At 28.4% G+C, this 20496-nt stretch overlaps 1 protein-coding gene and 1 long non-coding RNA gene across 3 annotated transcripts in view; one reads left to right on the top strand and one right to left on the bottom strand.

The window, feature by feature from the left end:
- The window catches only part of LOC129612690 (protein kinase 4-like), a 140749-nt gene that overhangs the window by 44322 nt on the left and 75931 nt on the right, over positions 1–20496 (bottom strand). The gene's annotated exons all lie outside the window — the stretch shown is intronic.
- Positions 1–20496, top strand: part of LOC129612691 (uncharacterized) — a 117081-nt gene that overhangs the window by 77303 nt on the left and 19282 nt on the right. For both annotated transcript variants that reach the window (XR_008697266.1, XR_008697265.1), the window contains one exon: positions 20051–20222. This is a non-coding gene — a long non-coding RNA (uncharacterized LOC129612691). The remainder of the gene's footprint in view (positions 1–20050; positions 20223–20496) is intronic.

Here is a 20496-nt window from a genome sequence, read left to right as displayed (position 1 = left end):
AAAGTTCGAAAGCTGACCCTATGAGAACCCTATGAGTTTTCGACTAGTAATAAACCAAGATGTTCGTAATAGTACATGAGCAACAGAGAATAAGCACAATACATACTTGTTATGTAATTTACATAAAAAAATTAATTTGATTTATTGAAAATTTAAAAAAAAAACTAAAAACTGCAATAATAATTTTAATTAATTTAAATATTAATTGTTGACTTAATATCATCATTTTAAATTTTTTTTTTCATTTTGTGGGAATTTTTCAATATTTTTTTTAATATTATATAAAATGACATAATAATAATTATTTTAAATAAAATTGGAAACTTATATTTTATTAGTGTTACGATGGTACCTACATGTATATAATCGATAGTTGTGGGCTGTTATTAATTATTTGTTGTTAAAAATGTTGGATGAAGTTTAGTTTTATTTCTCTTGTAATAAATCGAATAGCTAATAGCATTTTATGTAATATCAGAGTGATATTTGACATTTTAATTATTTTTTCAATAAACTGACATTACATATATGGTATTCTGATGTGCCTGATTGAAGGGAAGAAGAAATAACCGGCATTTAAACGATAAACTAAATTTAATATTGCAATTTAGTCAACCTGCATGTAGCAATATTGAAACGCGACTGATTAAAATTCAAACTTTTTAGTATTGACGTTGAAGAAAAATATACATCTAAATTTTAATAGGGTTGTGATAAGGTAATAATTCCAGTTGTAATCGACCGCACTGACGCCTGATTTGTCATTATTAAACAGTAAGAGAGAAGGGTAAGAATCTACTCATGTTCAGTTAGACTGCAAACAAACTGATTTAAGGTCACTATTGAAAATTGGCTCATTTTTTGAGCATAGTATATACATAGATGAATTTTCATTTTGTTTTCTGGCATTCACATATTTGCATGCATGTCGTGTGCAATTTTGTATCAATTTTACACAATATAAAAAATTTTATAGAGTGTACAAAAGAGATCTGCACAGACACCGTATATATTGTGTATTCACTATTAATTAAATAAAGTTTCCATATCAAATAATTTATATTTATTAAAAATAAATATTTTTTAAGTTGTATAAATAAAATGTACATACACATGTAGGTTTGTATCCGTCTAGGTGGCCGTATTTTATATAAATATTAATATTTTTAACAAAAAAAAAAACATATGAGGCAGCACTTTAATTTAAAAAATTTTATGCTGAAATAATATGAATTTAACATTTTGCAAAAATGAAAAGGATTTTATGGAAGTATGAAAAAAACTGATTTAAAAATTTTAAGTGATTGTGTTAAAAATGCCGTTTCAATGATCATTAAATAACTTGTGTAAAATTTTTATAAATCTACATAAAAATTCCTTGTTCTTCTATGAACTCTCTTTAGACTACTATAGTAATCAGAAATGAGTACCTTAATAACACTCTCTTGTAATTGGAAAACCAAGCGGTGAATATGGAAAAAACATAATTATAGATAAAACGCCTAGAAAAAATTTATTTAAATAGAAGCAAATTTCAGACAGAAAAATATCTGCAGGATACTTCTCAAAAATAAATATGGTAGAGTGTTATTCTCCTTTTGAAACCGCAACCGCTGAAATTAAAGATCGACTAACATCAGTACTGAAGTTCATCCTTAAAACTGACTTTGTATCACATACATAACAGATGCTCAACAGATATCAGAACAACCAGAGAAGTTCAAATAGTCCCAAAACAAAGCAACGTTGGATACCAACAAGAACTATCGCAACTAAAATCGATAGCTGTAAGAATAAAAGTCTACTCATATCAACCTCAGAACAATTGAGTAGAAGAAGAGAACACTTTGAATAAATCAATATAGGTATGTTGATTTGAGATACTGTGTTTGAAGACAAAGAACTAAACATTAGGAAAGATACAGTACAGGAGGCCGATCATTTGGCGAAGTTGGGGGAAAATGTCTCTTTCATCGGGCCTGGTCCGAGAGTGGGCTATTCTATGGAGTGTCATGACTAAGTCGTGGCTGCCTGGGTAGAAAGGCGCGCTTCGGAGATGTGGCGCTCCCGTGCAGGGCTATCGCGATCCAAAGACTTCTTTAGTCGGCGGACCGCGGCCATTGCAAGGCGCAACCGCTCTTCACTGAGGATTCGATCGTGTTTTATCACTGGGCACGGACCCTTTAACTCATATTTACAAGAAATTAGTAGATCATGTACGCAGCGATGTTGATTCTGCGACCGGGGCACGGAGGACTCCACTCATGTCCTATTTGAGTGTCATTTGCTTGGCTCGCTCTAAATACAGATTTCACGGGGCTTTGGACTTGGATTCTCATGAATCGTTATGCATGGCGGACCCTTTAAAATTTATCCGGAGCCTTAATTTTGAATCCTAATGATCTGGCGCGGGAATGCACAAAATACTGGCCGAGGTGCTGATTAAATTCACCCAATATGTAACATAACATAACATAGCAGTACAGAAGCACAGGGTACACTGATTGAGAAGATATCAGAATACCTGATTGTATCCAGGAATAAAAAAAAGGTGTAACAAATAAAGATATAGAAGGCATAATTTCCAAGGCAAGGTGTGCATTCAGCAGATTCTGGACAACCTGAAAGTCAATTGACATAGCACACGGAATGTAAAAAGAAATTGGAATGGATTGGTAACAAATAAAACAGGTACAGAAGTAAAGAAACTGGCTCCAAACAGAGAACGTTGGGGAAGCCTGTGTTGACGCTCTCTGTTCCCTAGGGGAACAAGAAGGAATGCAAAAATTTTTTTAATTATAAAATAACTTACAAAATTGAATGACATTGTTTTTCTGCACTAAGGATTTTAGTAATTACCTGAAAAAAAGAAAAGAGAATTTTTTAATGAAATTATTAAATTCAATTAATAAATTTATTAGAAATTTCATTATAAAACATTAGTATAAAGTGCTTAATTGTAGGTGCGCATAAAACTTCGCAAGAAATTTGATTTTATATTATTATGAAAACCGACTTATACAATACCTGATACGAGTAATTAGCCTGATTCAAAAGTAACATGAAATTGGAAAATAACTTTAATCTTCATAAAACTCAAATTGTCCATAAATCAGCCAATTTTCATGGAAATCAATTTCAATTCAAAAATTATTTCATATTTACTGAAATACAATCCCTTCATTACCACCACTATTATAGACCTATCAACCTGCATTATTTACAAAGTCCTCTTATTTATATAATTTAATAAACTTATCAAAAAAGCTGTTCGAACCATATAACATTTTAAAATCATTGCATTTAATGAGCTTCAATTTGTTTTTTTGCTCCTTTTGTGAAAATAAATAATTTATTATGTTCATTTGAACTTTACAAATGTATACACGTTCATTTTACTATATAATGTACATAATGCTTGTAGATGTTAACATAAAACTGTATATTTTTTAATATTTTATTGCATGAAAATATTGTTTAAGTAACAAATTTCACACTACTAATAGATAAATTTAAAATGTATGAATATCAAATAATCCCCTCTATTATGTATATCGGTATCGGCCGATAAACGATAATTTATCGGCAAAATTTTGTGTTTGTATTACCAACATTGTTTATCGGTAAATTTTATCGGAGTCGGGAAAGCTTTTTTTCCCTGTATAGGAAACGTATTAGCTGGTATTATGAAAACGATAAATTGTCGGGTTTTCACCGATTTAAAAGCGGGTACAAATTTTTAGACGACAGATTTTTTTTTTGTAAAATCTTCATTTTATCAAGGAAACTGGTGTAATTAATTGCTTTTTTAAAATGTAAGCATTTTTTCTAAATTATTTTCTTTCAAAATGTTATTCATATATTTTATTTAGGAGTAAAATCGTAAGCAACAAAAAACAAATTGCGCGGTTAGTAGAAAAAATGGAAGAGGACTTAAACCTGGCAAGGAATGATAATCTGAAATTCTGGATAAACCTAAAAAATGTGTACATATTATATAAATAATAAAATAAAATAGGTACATAAACATACATTTTGTTGTCTAAATCCAATGGATTAGTTGAATCTCTTATATGTCGTCTTTGAATAGCTTGCGTTTCTTCACTTTCAAAATATAATGCACGTGACATTTTCCCGATATATGTATACTTTTATTTTACAAATTTAACAGAAAATAATTTTCTTACTACAACTTTTTAGCACATCAAAACCAAATTCAAAATAGTTTTAAAAATTTTTTGAAAATAACTTTTGAAAGAAAACAAATGTCATTAGAAAAAAAAACATTTTCTCCAATTTACAAAAACAAAAATTTGTATGAAAAAGCTTCTTTTAATCGGTTGAAATATTTTTATCGGTATCGGTTCATAATACAGAAGAAACCCAAAACCGATGAGAACTGCCGATAATATATCGGCCGATACCGATGTTCATAATAGAGGGGAATAATTTAAAAAAAACGAGAATATTTGTACATACGTACCATAATATACCCAATTTATGCACAATGTACACAGTACATACACACTATGGCGGACAAAACACGGATTATTTTTTAAAAATAAATATAAACAAAGTAATCAAGTAATTGATTTCCTGTTAAATCAGCACAAAAATATTACACAAAAAAATAATGGTTGAAAAATAAATAACTGGTAATAAAAAGCGTCAAAATATTTTATAAAAAAAAAGAAACATACCAAAAACGCAAAAAAAGTATAACAATAAAGTCTCGAATTATCAGATCATGTGGTCATTATTTTCCATGTCCACAAAAGAAAAATGAAAATATCAACAGACCGTGCACACAAAGTAAGCCGAGAAAAAAAAAGTGCGCGCGGTAGGTGCAAGTGCAATACTGAAAATTAAATAAATAAAATTTAATAAAAAAATGGAAAAAAAAAATTATAATAACTTTGTTCATTGTTGCAGGCAGGACAATTGTTTAAAGCAGGACATTTATAATGTCTGATGGAATTTTTTTCATTATTTTCAAGTGTTTTTTTTTTTTTGTTAAATTTTCAATAATTTTCATAATTTAGAACTTTTATTATTTCATTACAAAATTTTTTTTTTCTTTCATAAAAATTGTACGAACATATTGTTGTACTCTTTTACTATGCCAACTTATAATTTTTGTTGTTATTTAATTCAGAGTTTACATCTACGTGATAATTAAATAAGTTTTTGTTTTTCCGTTTTGAACATAATTTCATTCATTAAATTTATTTATAAAATACATAAGGTGCGATTATATACAAATTATCACAGTTATTTCTGTAAGAAGTTTTTAAGACACTTTCAAGCAAATATTTTGAAATATTGTGTGAGAAAGACTTAAGAACTGAACATTACAAATTGAGTCGACTTTATCAAAAAGAATATTATCCCATCTTGCCTAAATTCAATTTTTTTTTCGAGAAAGATCTGAACTGACTCAGCAATCACGTTGATTTACACCTTTTTTTTTGTAACTCCTATTTCCAGTATAAATCTTGAAAAATTTTAAAATCCAATCAAAATACTAAATGAAATACTCTAAAAGTTCATAGAGTTGCACTCAAAACGCCTCAGTCTAAGCCACTGTCACGTTTATTTACATATGATACCAATAAGACTTCACTGTATATCAACCTACTTAAAAGAGAACTCTAAGAGACAATGTTAAATAAACACTCGCGCAATTATAATAAAAAATCTTGAATGTATCTAATATCTACGAGTATATATACTCTCATATGAAGGCGTTAAGTGAAATTAACTTGCAGTCTGTAACTGGAAGCCTGGAACGAACTTTTTATGCTAGCACATCACTAAAGTATTTTGTTAGTGTTGCCGTTTTGTCCTCTAATATCTCCTTAAAACGCACATAATCGCCGTTATTATCATTCGAGGTCTCAGAAGTCAAACATCCCGAATCAAATTATCCTCGAATAAGTAATGACTGATCGATGGACAGTTCAGTAGTAATAATTAATATTCAACTTCACTTGAATTTTGACGTATCTGTCAAATTTCGGCTACATTTTAAAGACAATTTATAACAGCATTTTATTTTAACGCAAAATTTACGAATATAGAACTAAGTTTAATATAAAATTTAAAGTTTAAACAACCTCTGTCTTATGTTTCAGTTATGTTTTCCATGTAATATTGAAATTTAATGATGTCAAAGCCCTTTTTTGTAAATAAATCATACGAGTAGTAAAAAACTTTTTGTAAAAAAAAATCATTTTATGAAATTTAAAATAACTTTGGCAATGAAGAACTTTTTATATTTTAAAAGTTAAAATTTTTTTTATTGAAAGTGTTAGGTTTTGTGTTACCAACATTATAGGGCAATAAACTCTAAATTGACAATTTGTTCGATTATACAAAAAGATCAGAAAAGGATAGAAATACAATAAGTAGGTGAAATGAATTTTTTAAATGGAATTCCCTTCCTATACCGAAACGAAAAACATCATTACATCCTTCACTTTTTACTATTTAAGACTCATAAGAACCCTAAAATTTTAAACATGCATCCCATCATATACATCATAAATGATAAAAAATAAATTAAATGATTAACCATTATAATAAAAAAATACGCACAATATAAAAAGATTTATTGCTACCTAAACTGGTTATCTTTAATGTTAAATCATTGAATGATGGTCCAATAAAGTATATGGCATAGAGATAAAAAAAAATACATTTAGAACTCGAAAATCTGAATCAATTTTTTGGTTGTTTTTGTCTTATGTAATGGAAAATATGCGTATAGAAAAACAAGTAATGAATTATTTTCAATTCAATTCATGCATCCGTAATATCTGAAAATTTACCACATGAAATTATTCTAATAAAGATTAAAATAATATTTTTAAAAAATACGAGTAACAAAAGGATAATGTCCCAATTTTTTACAGTTATTTTTCCATTTTTAAACCTTCACTTTTATTACACTCATTTTAATTTTGTATATTTAATTTGTTTTCCTTCTCTATTCGTTCGTCTACACTTTTTCTTTTTTCATATTATTGATTTGCAAATAAAAGTTTTTTATTCTACTAAAAAAATGAGCATGACATTGGTTAATGTTTACCGGAGTGAACATAAAAGATATTGTCTAGTACTTTTCCCTTCTTAATCTAAAAATAAAAAGAGAGAATAAAAAAAATAATAATATTGTTATTGTAAGAAAAAAGAGAGAAAAATTTCATCGTTCTATTCTGATTACTCATAAAAATTAGCGCCTCCTGGATGTAAAATAATTTATGATATTATAAAACTTTGTAAAAATATAAGAGCAGCAAAAAATAAAGTGAATAAATGAAATGAAAGTAACATAATATAATGAGATAAAAAGAGAAGAAGCAAATAAAGAGAAAGAGAAAAATTAAGAAATAAAAGTAAAAAAGATATAAACTTTGTCGTCCCTTTTTCGTTTTGTTTCGCTGTTTTTGCTTTTTGTTATTTCTATTGCTCTAACTAAACAAACTTTAAAGTTAAGTATTATGGAAGCCCGTCACATATCTCGATTAATAATATTGAAAGTTATCAATACCTTGTTGTTATACGATGCTAAGGGGTAGGGAGGCTCCGACAGACTATTTATTTAATGACCAGTTTTTCAATATTCTAAACTTTTCAATCCAGAACTTTCAAATGAGATCCATAACATTTAAAAATTAAGATTTGTAGAGACTGTCAATGAATATGACGATTTTCTCTTTAAGAGAAAATGATTCGTTTTTATTACAATGAAATTCGATTAGAGTATTTATAATAATGCTAGCGTATGCATACTTTGATGTGGACGCCGGGATTTCACAGCATACACGGAAATGTGATAATGTCGTTCGGACGGGAGCGTCAACTCCTTTCATTGAGCCGGAGCCATGTTTTGGACCTATCTCACTCCAAAAAATTTATATGTCCCTGTTATATGGACCCAGGGAGAGGTGGGAATTGACGACACTGGACACTGCCTTTAAGACAATTCTACCTCAAAAGAATAATCAAGGCGAGGTCTATCGTCTTTGACTGGAGGAGGAAGAAGCGATATAGCACTTATTGTGAATACGAGGCGGAAACTCGCCTGCGACTGAGATGCTTCGGAAGGAGCTTTGTGACCCCGATGGAAACATCACTACTTTGCGGGGGCTATTGCAGTGCCATTTGTCTGGAGCGTAGGTATTAGTGCTAATATGGGCGGGTGCTATATATGCTATGGGTCGACATGAGAAGCGTCTGAGTGCCTTGGTCTCCAAATACGTCATTCCCCGTAATATTCTCTGCAAATAGCAGATAATTGATTGAAATGAAATGTAAATTTTCAAAAGTATTCTGGAACATATTTAAGCAATATGAGAGAAATTTATTCAAACAAGTTTTAAAATATTTTAATTCATAAAAAATCCTCAAATAGTTATGAACGTAAAAGAAAGTTTAAAATAAAATATGCAAATATGAAATGGCATCAAAACAAATTGTGCCTTTCGTTTTTTGCAAGTTTGAGGAAGGTTTAATTTTTGCGCTATGATCAATCTAAAATTATGAAATAAATGTGTGTTGATCTATTCCTAACAATTTTTTACTTCTTTTTTTTTAGTTGTGTTTTTTACTCTCTTAATTCATATTATTTCTGCTTAAATTATCGTATGGTTTGAGTATAATTCGGAAAATGACATAAAATGGAAATGATGTATAAATTATGACTTTTTTCCTGCCATTTACAATTTTCTTTTAACCTTTTAGTGTCGTTTTGGTACTTTTTTGCGCTTCCTCTAAAATTTTTGTTATTTTTTTGTTAAGTTTCTGATTTTTTTTCTCTTTTTCTCTTTTTGCTTCGTTTTTTTATATATTTATCATTGGAAATCCCTTTTTTACTTCTCTTGAAATAAATTGCAAACATTTTTTGTTCAAAAAAGCAAAAAGGAAATTAAACTAAAAAAACAGTAAGAGGAAGAGCGAGAAGGATATATAAAGGTATAGAGGAAAAGGAATAGAAACTATGTCTGCAAAAATTTTAGAAATTATTTTTGTATTTTCTTCTTTTTTGCATCATTAAGGTAGTTTAAACTAGATCGCAAAAGCTACGATTAATTTACCACTTCTCTCATAAGTACGCGTAATTTCAAAAAACTTGGAGAATAAAATAAAAATATTGTACCCAGGAACCTCACTACGTAATTCAATTTTCGTGAAATGATTTTCATATTTCCAGAAATGGAAAAGTAGCATAGGGGAAATAATGAAGAGAATGGCAATTTTATGACATCTACGTTATGCAAACTCTGAAGATAAGATCCTAAATAAAATTTTCTAGCAACTTAAGTAATGTTTTAAAGACAATGAGTGCATATTGAATAAAGGAAGGGATGATGTAATTCTTCGCATTAGTAAGTTCTAGCAGAATGGGAGAATTTTGTGGTTGCAATTAAATTATCATACTGCTAAATGCATCGTAGAGTTCCGATTGCTGTAAAACTCAATTACTATTTATTGGCAAGACATTTCTTTTTCAATGAAACCTCATTATTGCTCCGATCAAACATACAAAATATAGTCTCTCTAGAGAACTTGCAAAGGCGAGAGATGTAAAATGTTTAACTTTTTCTGTAAACTGTTCTTGTTTTTTTTCTTTTTAAATTTCGCAAAATGAAAATTGTATATAAGCCACGTGTGTATTATTAAGTATAAGAGAAAATAAAAAAATAAATCTGCTTATACTTTAATATTTTTTTTTTAACATATTTTTTTATAGTGTTAAGGTAAAAAAAAATATAACGCTAATATTATGCATGAATGTTATGTGTATGTGTGTTCCGCGTATGTGTACACTATACACACAAATTACAACAAGCTTTATAAATAGAAAATAGTTTGCTGTGATACGACGATGATTTTTTTTTTGTATTCCTTTTTATAGAATTATGGAGGATGTTTTAATTTAATATATGTGTACATATTTTTTAATTGAAACATGAAAATAAAATTATTCCCAAATGAATATTGTACATACATATATATATAAAGTATAAGGACATGTATAACATCATGTTTGGTTTAAAGGAGGACATTATTAATGACAGTATAAAAAAAATAGGTGTATAATAAAAAATGAAACGTATATGCGATTATGTAGGAATTGATATACATACATATATGCGTATAAATAAATGTATGTGCATTTAATCAGTACATGTTATGTATATGTATGTATGTAGCGTTATTTCTAATTAGAATAATAAAATTTCATTTATGTGTGACACATGTTATATAAATAATATTATGTAAGTAAAAGTTATTAATCTTTTGGGATTTTTAAAGAGCATTCTGGATCAAAAGATAAAAATCGTGGATTTTTCACACATATACATATATATGCGTACGTATAGTATTGTACAACAAGAAAAATTATTTAATATAAACAAGATAATAAAATTATGTGAACTTTGTATATTATAGTTGTCTATGTTTCACTTGTTTTTGTTTAATAATTTTAAAATTTTAATTAAATATTTGCAATACAAATTTTCCTCTTATTTTATAGGTCATGAGATTCTCTTAAATTTTTAAAGTATTTCAATATTAATATTCCCAAATTGTTTTAATAAAAATTTAATTTTACTGTGAAAAAAAAAAACAATTAATTTAAGTAATTAAATATTTTTTTTTTTTGACTTAAATAATAACATTAATTTGTTGCGCTAGTTGTGCTGTTATTTTTAAGTAAATTCATCAACTTTTTCATATAATTAATTGAGTATCATATTGCAATAGGCTCTTCCATGAGCTGCTTCGTCATGGAATTGATGTTCAGGCTTATGCTGATGATATTGTCTTTAAAGCTAGGGGTAAGCTTGAGGGAATTCTTTGTGACACAGGCCACAAAAAAATTGTTGGCAGGCAGGCTCAGTGTGACACTGTAGGATTCAGGTTTAGCACCAGCAGGACGATCATGGTACTCTTCGCTAAAACTGGAAATTGGAACACCTGCACACAATTAATGTGTGCGGCAGGGTTGTAGAATATAATGAAATTGGAGGCCAAATACCTGGGAATGGTATTTGACTCAAAGCTTTTTTAGCGAAATCATAAGGAACCTGTGTGTGGGCTACGCGAGTACTTATGGTTTGCAGGGCTATCTCGTGCAGGTCATGGATTTGATCCCCGTCTGTTATATTGTGGATGTATATTATGATTATGGTACCGCTCTTGAAATTGAGCAATGGCATGAGCGAGAAGGGTGGACCTTGGAACGGCTTGAAAGAACTTGGATGGATGCAGAGGCTCGCGTGTATCTGCATCAGAGGGACTACGAGAACGTGTTGCTACACATGGAAGTGCTTTTCCTTCACATAGTAAGAATATTTCATATTGTCATGTTTTTGGAATTAATTATCGAAACTGTGAAAAATTGACTTTTGCTATTCCAATTCCAATGTACAAAGCATTTTATTTTCTGTTCCCTAAACAGAAAAATTATTGGTTTTCACAAAATTATATAATTCGGATTTTTTAAAGCTCACAATAACCATTCAAAGAAACTGTATACAAAATATTAAAATAATATTATTTTCTACTTTTCACCTTATTTCTGCTTTTCATCTTATTTCTTTCACTTAAAATTTAATCTTTCTTTTTTTTTTTAAGATTTCCTACCTTTTTTCCTTTTATTTTTTCGAAAAGAAAAATAAAATAAACAGAAGTCATATAAGATTAGAAAAGGTATTTCAAAAATGTCAAAATACCAAATAAAAATCATGTCAAAAATTCACAATAGGGAAAAAAAGTTACCTACAAAATAAAATTGTAAAATAACTGAAGAAATATAAAAAATTTCAAATCTATAAATTAAAAAAATATTTCCAATTTCAAAATAACCAACCCGTAACAATACAAACGTATTGACCCCATTAAATTGTTTAGTTTTTGTGCTGAAATGTTAAAAACAAAATAGATTTCTAAAAGTATTCAAGTATTGTGAAGAAATGTGTGTGGAATGAAATATAGGGCATGGAACGAGAAACTACCAATAAAAACTGTAAATTCTTAGCACAGAACAAATATTGTGTGACTATATAAAATATAAGTGTGTGTATATAAAATTATTTTTATGATCGAACAACATAATATGATTTGACATTTGTTGATCCCCAAGCAGGCATGGGGTCGCCATTTCTAATATAATTTATGATTTATTTTTATTTACTTAGAGATCAAGTAGAAAAGACCAATGTACATGGGTAGCTAGTTATAATATTTTTAGTTTTTATTGATGATGATAGTGACTTAATCTTATTCTATACATAAATAATATTGATTAAAAATATTTTAATTCACTACGGAATAAAAAATTGGATTTATTTTCATATTAGTTGTGTATTTTTAGAAAAAAAAGGATCGTAAGTGGTGGAAAGTTTTTTCGGAATCTTTAATATATATGTATTAAGTTCAAATCAGAAAGAAACCCAATGACGCGAAAAACGGGTTCATAGTTGCCTACATGATGTTGCAGCCCTATGCATCTCACAGAAGCGAAGTAGGGTATAAAAAAAATTTCACACAATCAAAAAAGAGTCTATAAAAGAGCCGATTAATTTACATGAGGTCTGCTTTGGACGCTTAACGAATTCTATGGGAGGTCGCAATCTCGCTAGAGATTTTTAATAAATTCAATAATACAAAGACTTGATTAGCTGTTTACTTTAATTGATAGCATATAGTTGAATAAAAGAATGATTTTCGCTATGGTGTGTGAATACTACTGATGAAAATGTGATAAACTTCATTTTTGTATAACCTAGATTTAATATTGCAATGCAATATGGAATAGCTATGTTCATAAAAAATAACTAAATTGATATAATATTTTATTATCATAGAATTTTGCCCACTTAATTTGTACATATGTTATGAGCGACGATATTAAAAATTCAGCTCAAATCTATTCATAAGGGTATTTATGTTGTAATAAAAATCGTCATCATGAATAATAAAAACAATATTTAATATGAAATTAAGAACAAAAACAATAATATTATAATCTTTTAGACGTAATATTTACATGTGTATACAATAAGTTATTCATTATTCGAATTTTGTAGGTAGGCGATTTTTCAAATGCTTAATTAACGAACTTCTTATTTATATAAAATATAGTACAGCGATATTCGTTGTCACGCGCAACTGTGTTTCTGGAAAGTGTCTTTATTTTGGGACGCTGGAAAACGATTCCTGTGTTTGCCTCAATTACCTTGAAATAAACTGCTTTCAATCTAAGAATATCTACATGCATTCCATATTATTTGTTTCCATTTAGTTTGTATATAGAACAATACCACAAACCTAATATGAATCAATCGTCAATCAAGTTGCTGTCAAATTAATTGTTCTTCAATATATCATACTTCGTATCAGAGCCAATTTATACGTACCTTTTCTGCGCGGTTCTTCGTAGAATTTATCAAAAATTTTAGTTGTCCACTTCATTATTAAAAACCCTGTGTGGAGAGATAATTAAATTTTGTCATCGCGTACGCTATCCGTATACAGCAAATAGAGGAAAAGTCATAAAAATTTTTTTTACGATATTCTTAATTTTTTTTTATTTGAATGCTTTTAAGGTCCATAATAATAACATAATGGCGGGGCGGGGAGCGTCTTATAAAAAGAAATGAAAAGGAAAGATGCTTCCTAATGTTTTAAATTATAGATATATCAGAAAAAGGACATTAAACAAGGAAATAGAAAAAAAAGAAGCGAAAACACAAAATAAAATTTATTAGTAATAAAAATTATGGTTATAAAATGAGCTGTAGTAAACGTAATAAAAAAAACGAAAGAACAATGAAATGAATTAATTTCTCTTACTCTTTCACTCTTATCCATTTTGTTACTAAATACAATGTTGTCTTTATATTCTTTTATATACCATCAAGTTTTTGTTAAAATATTTATTACCATTACTGTCGACTGTCGCATAAATATAAAAATATGCATTAAAATAATATTCTGAATTTCGAAAAATATGTACATATATATGCAGAAGATTGTAAGATGTTAAACGTTGTCACGCTTCTACACACTTAAGTACATATAACTGTAAAAAAAAGTGCATTTTCCATTTCGTTCACTAGTGTCCTTTATTTTTTGTTTTAATTTTTATATAATGTTTTTGATGAAATTTTCTCGGTCGATTAATCATTTGAAAACATAATGAAAAGTTTATAAGATAATAAAATAAAAATTTCAAAATCAAATTAAAAGTTGTAATAAAAGTTAATAAAAATAAAAAATAGTGTTTTTGCGAGAAAAAGAGACAATATGAAATTAATCTTTAAAGAATAAAAAACTAAGATCTTTTGTTGAGTAGAAAAGAACGGCTATACAGAGTTTTTTACCAGTGAATTTGAAACCCTTTGCGGTTCCATATATCAAAGTCAATTATTTAATTCTGTGTTTGTATTTTAATAGCAGTGTAGACCGCTTTGGGGCATAATTTCAAAAGTAGTTTCTGTGTTGTTTAATTTTACATTGTGTTGATTACATGTGTTCTATTTAAGCTCTCCGGCTCTTTAAGGTTTATCTATCTTCAATATCTCATCCAACCCCGTCAAATTTGTCGTTTCCCACCCAAGGCTTTCTGTATGTAAAGAAGTTTCTACATATTTTTGTTTACCCGATATATCGTTTTTGTTCTGTCGTATATAAAATGTCTGAATTTGAAAGAAACACCTATGTATGTATGTTTGACGTCACTAATTTTTAAATCAAAATTTTTAGCGCAACGGAGCAGTGTAAGAGCTTAAAATACGAAGCCATTTTAAGAGCGCATTGTAAGACTTTTTCCTCCCAATTTATATTTCAAAATTTTCGCTAAAATACCCTTTTCAAATCTACATCCTATATTTTAAAAAAATTTTTTTTTTTACTAATTTTGCAACTTTAAATTTAACCTCATTCCAATACATAGCTAACAATTTATATTTTATCCAAAAAAAAAAATTTTAATTCCGCTTTAAATTAAGAGTGTAGATGAGCAATAAAACGTACAAAATACATAATTGAATTGATTCCAATTCAATTCGCTAATAAACACATAAAGAAAAGATTAAATTCATTGGAAATCATTTAACAAAAAATAATTTTTTTTAGCGATGTCTTGTACCGCGACAACAATAAAAAAGAATTTTTTTTTTCGCCAAAAAATTTTTTATTTCTTCAAACTTTTTCTTCTCACTTCCTTTTTTCAATTTTATTAAAGTATAGAGATTTCTCAACCAACGTGCCGCGCCAACCCCCTTAAAGATTATTTCAATTGAAAGCACGCGCCAAAAAAAGAGAAAATTAAGGAAAAAGAGAAATAAAAAATTGAAAGCATTTTTGAAAATAAATCAAAATCTGTTCCTTAAACGCATTAACATAAAAAAAAAATAAAGCCGTTAATATTTTTTTGCGCGCCTAAAAAACAAAGTAAATAAAAGCCTGAAACAAAATAAAAACAAAATAAAAACATAAACTGAGTTTTATTAAGTCGATTATAATTCAGTTTAATCGTAATTTGAATTGTTTCCAAAATTGTAAGAACAAAATAAAATAAAAGAAGAGAAAAGAAACTGAAGGTTTTCTTTATTTCTTCTTAGTTTTTGGAACTTAAGAGTTGGAAAAATGTTAGATTGCTGAAATTAAAATTGATCAAAAGAATATAATTTAAAAAGAAAGAAGACTGGTAAATGAAAAGAAATCTGTTGTCTACAATTTGCTAAATAATTCTAAGGGCAAGTAAACATGACATGGCACTTTAGTTATGCCGATTATCCAGTTATTATTTTCTAAAGAGGTACATGTATTAGAACTTTCCCACAGAATCTGTAGGTGCTTTCGCTTTCCAGATTCATGTTATTCAGGCCTGTCCGGAAAATATTTCTCCCTCAATCTTAGAATTTCATAAAAATTTCTAAAACTATTTAAACTGAAACTGATTTTAACTAAACTTTTACTTAAAAATTTTTTTGCTAAATTTCGCACACACATCGAAGGAAATTTCAATTCTCATTTAAAGATAAAATATGGAGAGAAACAATTTATAAAAATGATAAATGTGTAACTATTTTTTATTGTTCTTACTAAAATCACAATAAAAAAAATTTTTTTAAGGTAAAAATACACAAAAATTTTTTTTTAGACCCCATTATTGTTCTAACAGAACTATTCTCATGTTTTTCTCCATAAGAACTCTTATATCCTTTATATAGAATTGCTTATTTTAGAGGCGAAAAAAATGCCAAAGTTTTAAAATATTTTATAGTACCTACATAAATTTTTTATAGTCGTTGTTCCTTTTCTCCTTTTTCTTTAAACTAAAAATATCTTCTTATCTTTTCAATGATAACACAAAAATTTATATGCATAGTATATTTTAAGGCGTTTTATTTTTCTCTTTTTCGCCAACTTTTTCAAAGTGAAAGCAAATACCATAAGAATTTATTAAAGAAAACTTTACCAAAAATTTTAATATAATTTAGTAGTAGCTATAGATTTTCTTCATAATTTTTGTAGTTTTATGTTGAAAATTAATGGAATTTTCTTTTATCACCTAAAGGTATGCTTAAGTTATTATTATATGAATTAAATTGCTTTTTTAAAGTTTACAATAATAATTTAATAATTATGAAAATATAGATATGTTTCTTTTAAATGAAAATTTTTCAAATTATTTGTTTAAATATTTTTTATTGAATATAATATCATTAAAATATAGAAAACCAATATTAATTAAACTGGAAATTTAAAGATATGTTAAGGACTCTGCGGGGAATACACATTGGCTACTTTCCTGGATATTAAGGCGTTTTCAATAATGTTGATTCACGGTCGTTTACCCTGGTACTGTCGGAGCTCTCAATTCACGACCGCCTGCGAGCCCTGATAGAAAACATGCTGTCAAGCAAGACTGTCAGGATTAGGAGTAGCTTCGGCGGTACGAGTATTTAACGCTCTGTCGTAGGGGGCATTCTGCAAGGGGGTGTGCTTATTCCTCTTCTCTGGAAATTGGTAATTAATGAGTTACTGGTATTTTTAGGAGGATTTTGGCTGAACTGTGAACTGTGGACTGACTATCAACCCTCAAAAAACACAGCTGATAATTTTCAGCATGAAATATAAAGCGCCAACCATAACTTCACTGGAACTCAACGGAATTCGACTATTCTTTAGCTTTAATATTATGGAAAGAGTAAAAAAAGCAACTATTGGACTTTACTCGTGCAAGAAAGCAATCGAAAAGAGGTGGAGTTGAAAACAAAAATTGTTGATTGGCTATACACCGGCGCTCCGTAGAGCTGAGGACCTCTAATTGATAAGTAAAATTCAAAGAATGGCAGTTGAGGATTGAAGTGTTGCGTTCCACCCTTACTCAGGGTCTTCAGGTTCTCTTGCATCTGCTGCCATTAGATATACTGCACGAGCAGTGCGGAACCATGCAGTACGGGTGGTAGCCACACCTCAGTAGTCGTCTGGCTCATGAGCCATGCTTTCATTCAGCCAGTACCATGCAAAAAGTCCATATGTTTGGGCAATTGATTTTATTCGACTTGTGTATTCATTTATGTAGAATTTTGAGACTTCGATCCTGTCGAGGTAAATCAAGCGGGCAGCAGATGATGTTGGAAGCGAATCGCGACTGGGTAGGCTCTACACTGACTTGGCGATAATGTGATATCCGTGAGGCCGCGATAAGACTGAGACTCCTCATTCAGAATGGTTCAAGATTGTAGGTAGTCTCTTAACTGCACAATACAGCAGTGAAGAATACCTACCTCAAATGGCGAACGGAACAAAGTGTAACGCGACAAAGAAGTTGTGACCAAAGCGGGAGGGTGGGCACACCAGGAGGATGAGATTAAAATCCAAAATTTAAAATGTATGAAATAATATATATTTTCTCTTGTTAATGATCCCAATATTATATTAATTTTCAATTTATATTCGTAGTTTGCAATCCATCGAAACACACCACTTAACAATGCAATCAACAATCTACTTAAAATAAATATGATAGAGGGTAGGTTGAGTAAATCAAATTTGCATCGTCAAACCTTTTGTTTAAATTTACAATTACAGAAGTTCTTTTGAAAAAAAAACAAGCATCAAGTAAATAAAAACCCAGAATATTCAATAGATTACGATTTACATTTTTTAATGAAAATAATGTCCTTTCTTATATGTGTCCTATATATGTATGTATAGTATTTATGACTTAATTCAAAATCTTTGCATATGCATATGTATGTATATTTATAAATAAGTTCATCATATTATATAAATAATATTATGCATATATACAGAGCTGCTATTATTAAATTCGATAATCTTCTAAATTTGAATTCAATTTAGAAATCAAAAGAGAGAAATCAAAACAAAGCAGGAAAAACCCCAAAAGAAAAACATCCCCAGTTCTAAATCAATCGATTCAAATCAAAAAAATCTTTATGCTTATCATCAAAAATTATTTTAAATCGTTTTTCCAAACAGTACAAATCTACATACGTAATACGAAATAAAAAAAGAGCAGAACATATACACGAATTTATACAATAAACAAAACAAAAAGGATAAAAGATAACAAGAACTGAATCGAATGTCTTCCTAGGATCTAAAAAACAAAAGCAGCAAAAAAAATTGAAAAATTCACAATAGAAAAATCAAATATCATGTTGTTCTTTTTCTTTACTCTATATGGCTATGAAAATCTTTCTCTATATTCCATTTTTTATTCTTAGAAATTGGTGTACCAAAGCTGAGATAGAAAATTATACAATCTTATTTTCTTTTTTTTTATTTTCTTCATATTTTTCAGTGTATTTGTTCAGTTCTAGATGGCTCTTTTTCATATTTTTCCTCTTTTTTAGCTGAATTTGCAAATTAACCATTAAATGAAAGGAAATTCTAGATCTCTTTATAACTCCATGTATTTTAGAATATAATGTGTACGTTGGTATATTTCCATTTTTATTTGAATATTGATTTGTAAAAAGAAATCTATTTGTAAAATCTAAAATAGAATAAATTAAAAACTTTGTTTTCCAGAATATTTGATTTAAAAAAATTATGGAAGCGATTTTATGTTTTCTATGTCAATTATATTTTTGTTAATTTTTAAAATAAATTCATAAATTGAATTTCATAAGAGCTTAGGTTAAGATCTGTTAAGCGAATCAAGTGAAATAGTAAAGTGAGCGGGTTCTAAATATGTCAAATAAAACTATATTATGGATTTGCCGAAATAATGTTAAGCGCTATAAATTGTATTTAATAAAATAATGAAGCAACAAACCTTGAACACTTAAATTCAAAACCTTAAAAGTTCATCTTGTTAGCTAGAATATAGTTCTATAAAAATTATAGAATTTTCTTTTAAAATGTATTCTAAATCTAATTTTTAAAAAAGTCACATCTTTTTTGAATTTGGATGAAAAATGGTATACTAAAGCTAAGACCACGTTATAAATAGTAGGCTACAATAATTAATTACTATATTGTGTTACTGTAATGGCTTATTACTAAAATTATATGAATAGATTACCGATATCGCCAAATTTAATAGCTAGTCCAGAATAATTTTAAATATTTAGAAATTTTGAAAACGGCGATAGGTAACAAAAGAACCATCATTATTTTATAACAATTTCACTTCTTTTTTTTTTAAAATATTTTTTTTAATGTTTCAAACAACATAAATTGGTTAATGGACCGTAATATGTTGTGATTTTTTATCGTTTCGCTTTTTTTTGTTTAACATTCTCTTGTAATTTTTAAAAATATTTTGCATATACAAAATGTTTTCACTTTTTTGTATATACATACCTAGTAATCTGTGGAGTGGAGTAAAATTTATTAAATTTAATATAATTTAAGAAAAATTTTTTTCTTATTTACAACATAAGAAAATGTAAATGCTTATAAGTATAGAATCTCTGTATAACTTCTTACTTATATGTATATCGAATATGCTAAATACATATATGATCTAATTTGATTTTCAATTTTATTTTAGATTGCTATATTTTGGTATATACAACTGCGAATATCATATAATGCGATTGTGAAGGCACTTTGTGAAGAATTTTAGAATTTGACGCATAATTCTTAGCATTTCTTTCTCGATCTCAAGGAAATTCAATTGGATTCAACCAGTTTGCAGTCACCAAATAAGCTCGCAAATGCAGGTGATATAGTTTCAAATAATATGTCAAAAGGGAGTTCGTTGGTCTACTTGTTACGAAGCGTTTATATGTGTCATTTTTGAGTCTAACTTTGGAATGTGCTGGCCGATTTTCCCAGATTGTACAGATGAGACTTTACTCGATAATTCCCGGTGAAGTAGCCTTCTATTATTAATCGAACCCGATTAATACTAATCGAACTCGATACAGCTGTGTTCCTTTTCGATTATCCTTTCTTTTTTAAGAAAAATATTTTCTAATGTATATTAACGTTTTG

The sequence above is a fragment of the Condylostylus longicornis genome, unplaced genomic scaffold (genome assembly GCF_029603195.1).
Source record: "Condylostylus longicornis isolate FDR11 unplaced genomic scaffold, ASM2960319v2 ptg000076l, whole genome shotgun sequence".
NCBI classification, from domain to species: Eukaryota; Metazoa; Arthropoda; class Insecta; order Diptera; family Dolichopodidae; genus Condylostylus; species Condylostylus longicornis.
Note: the sequence above shows the minus strand (reverse complement) of the source record. Positions and strands in the feature narration are given on the sequence as shown.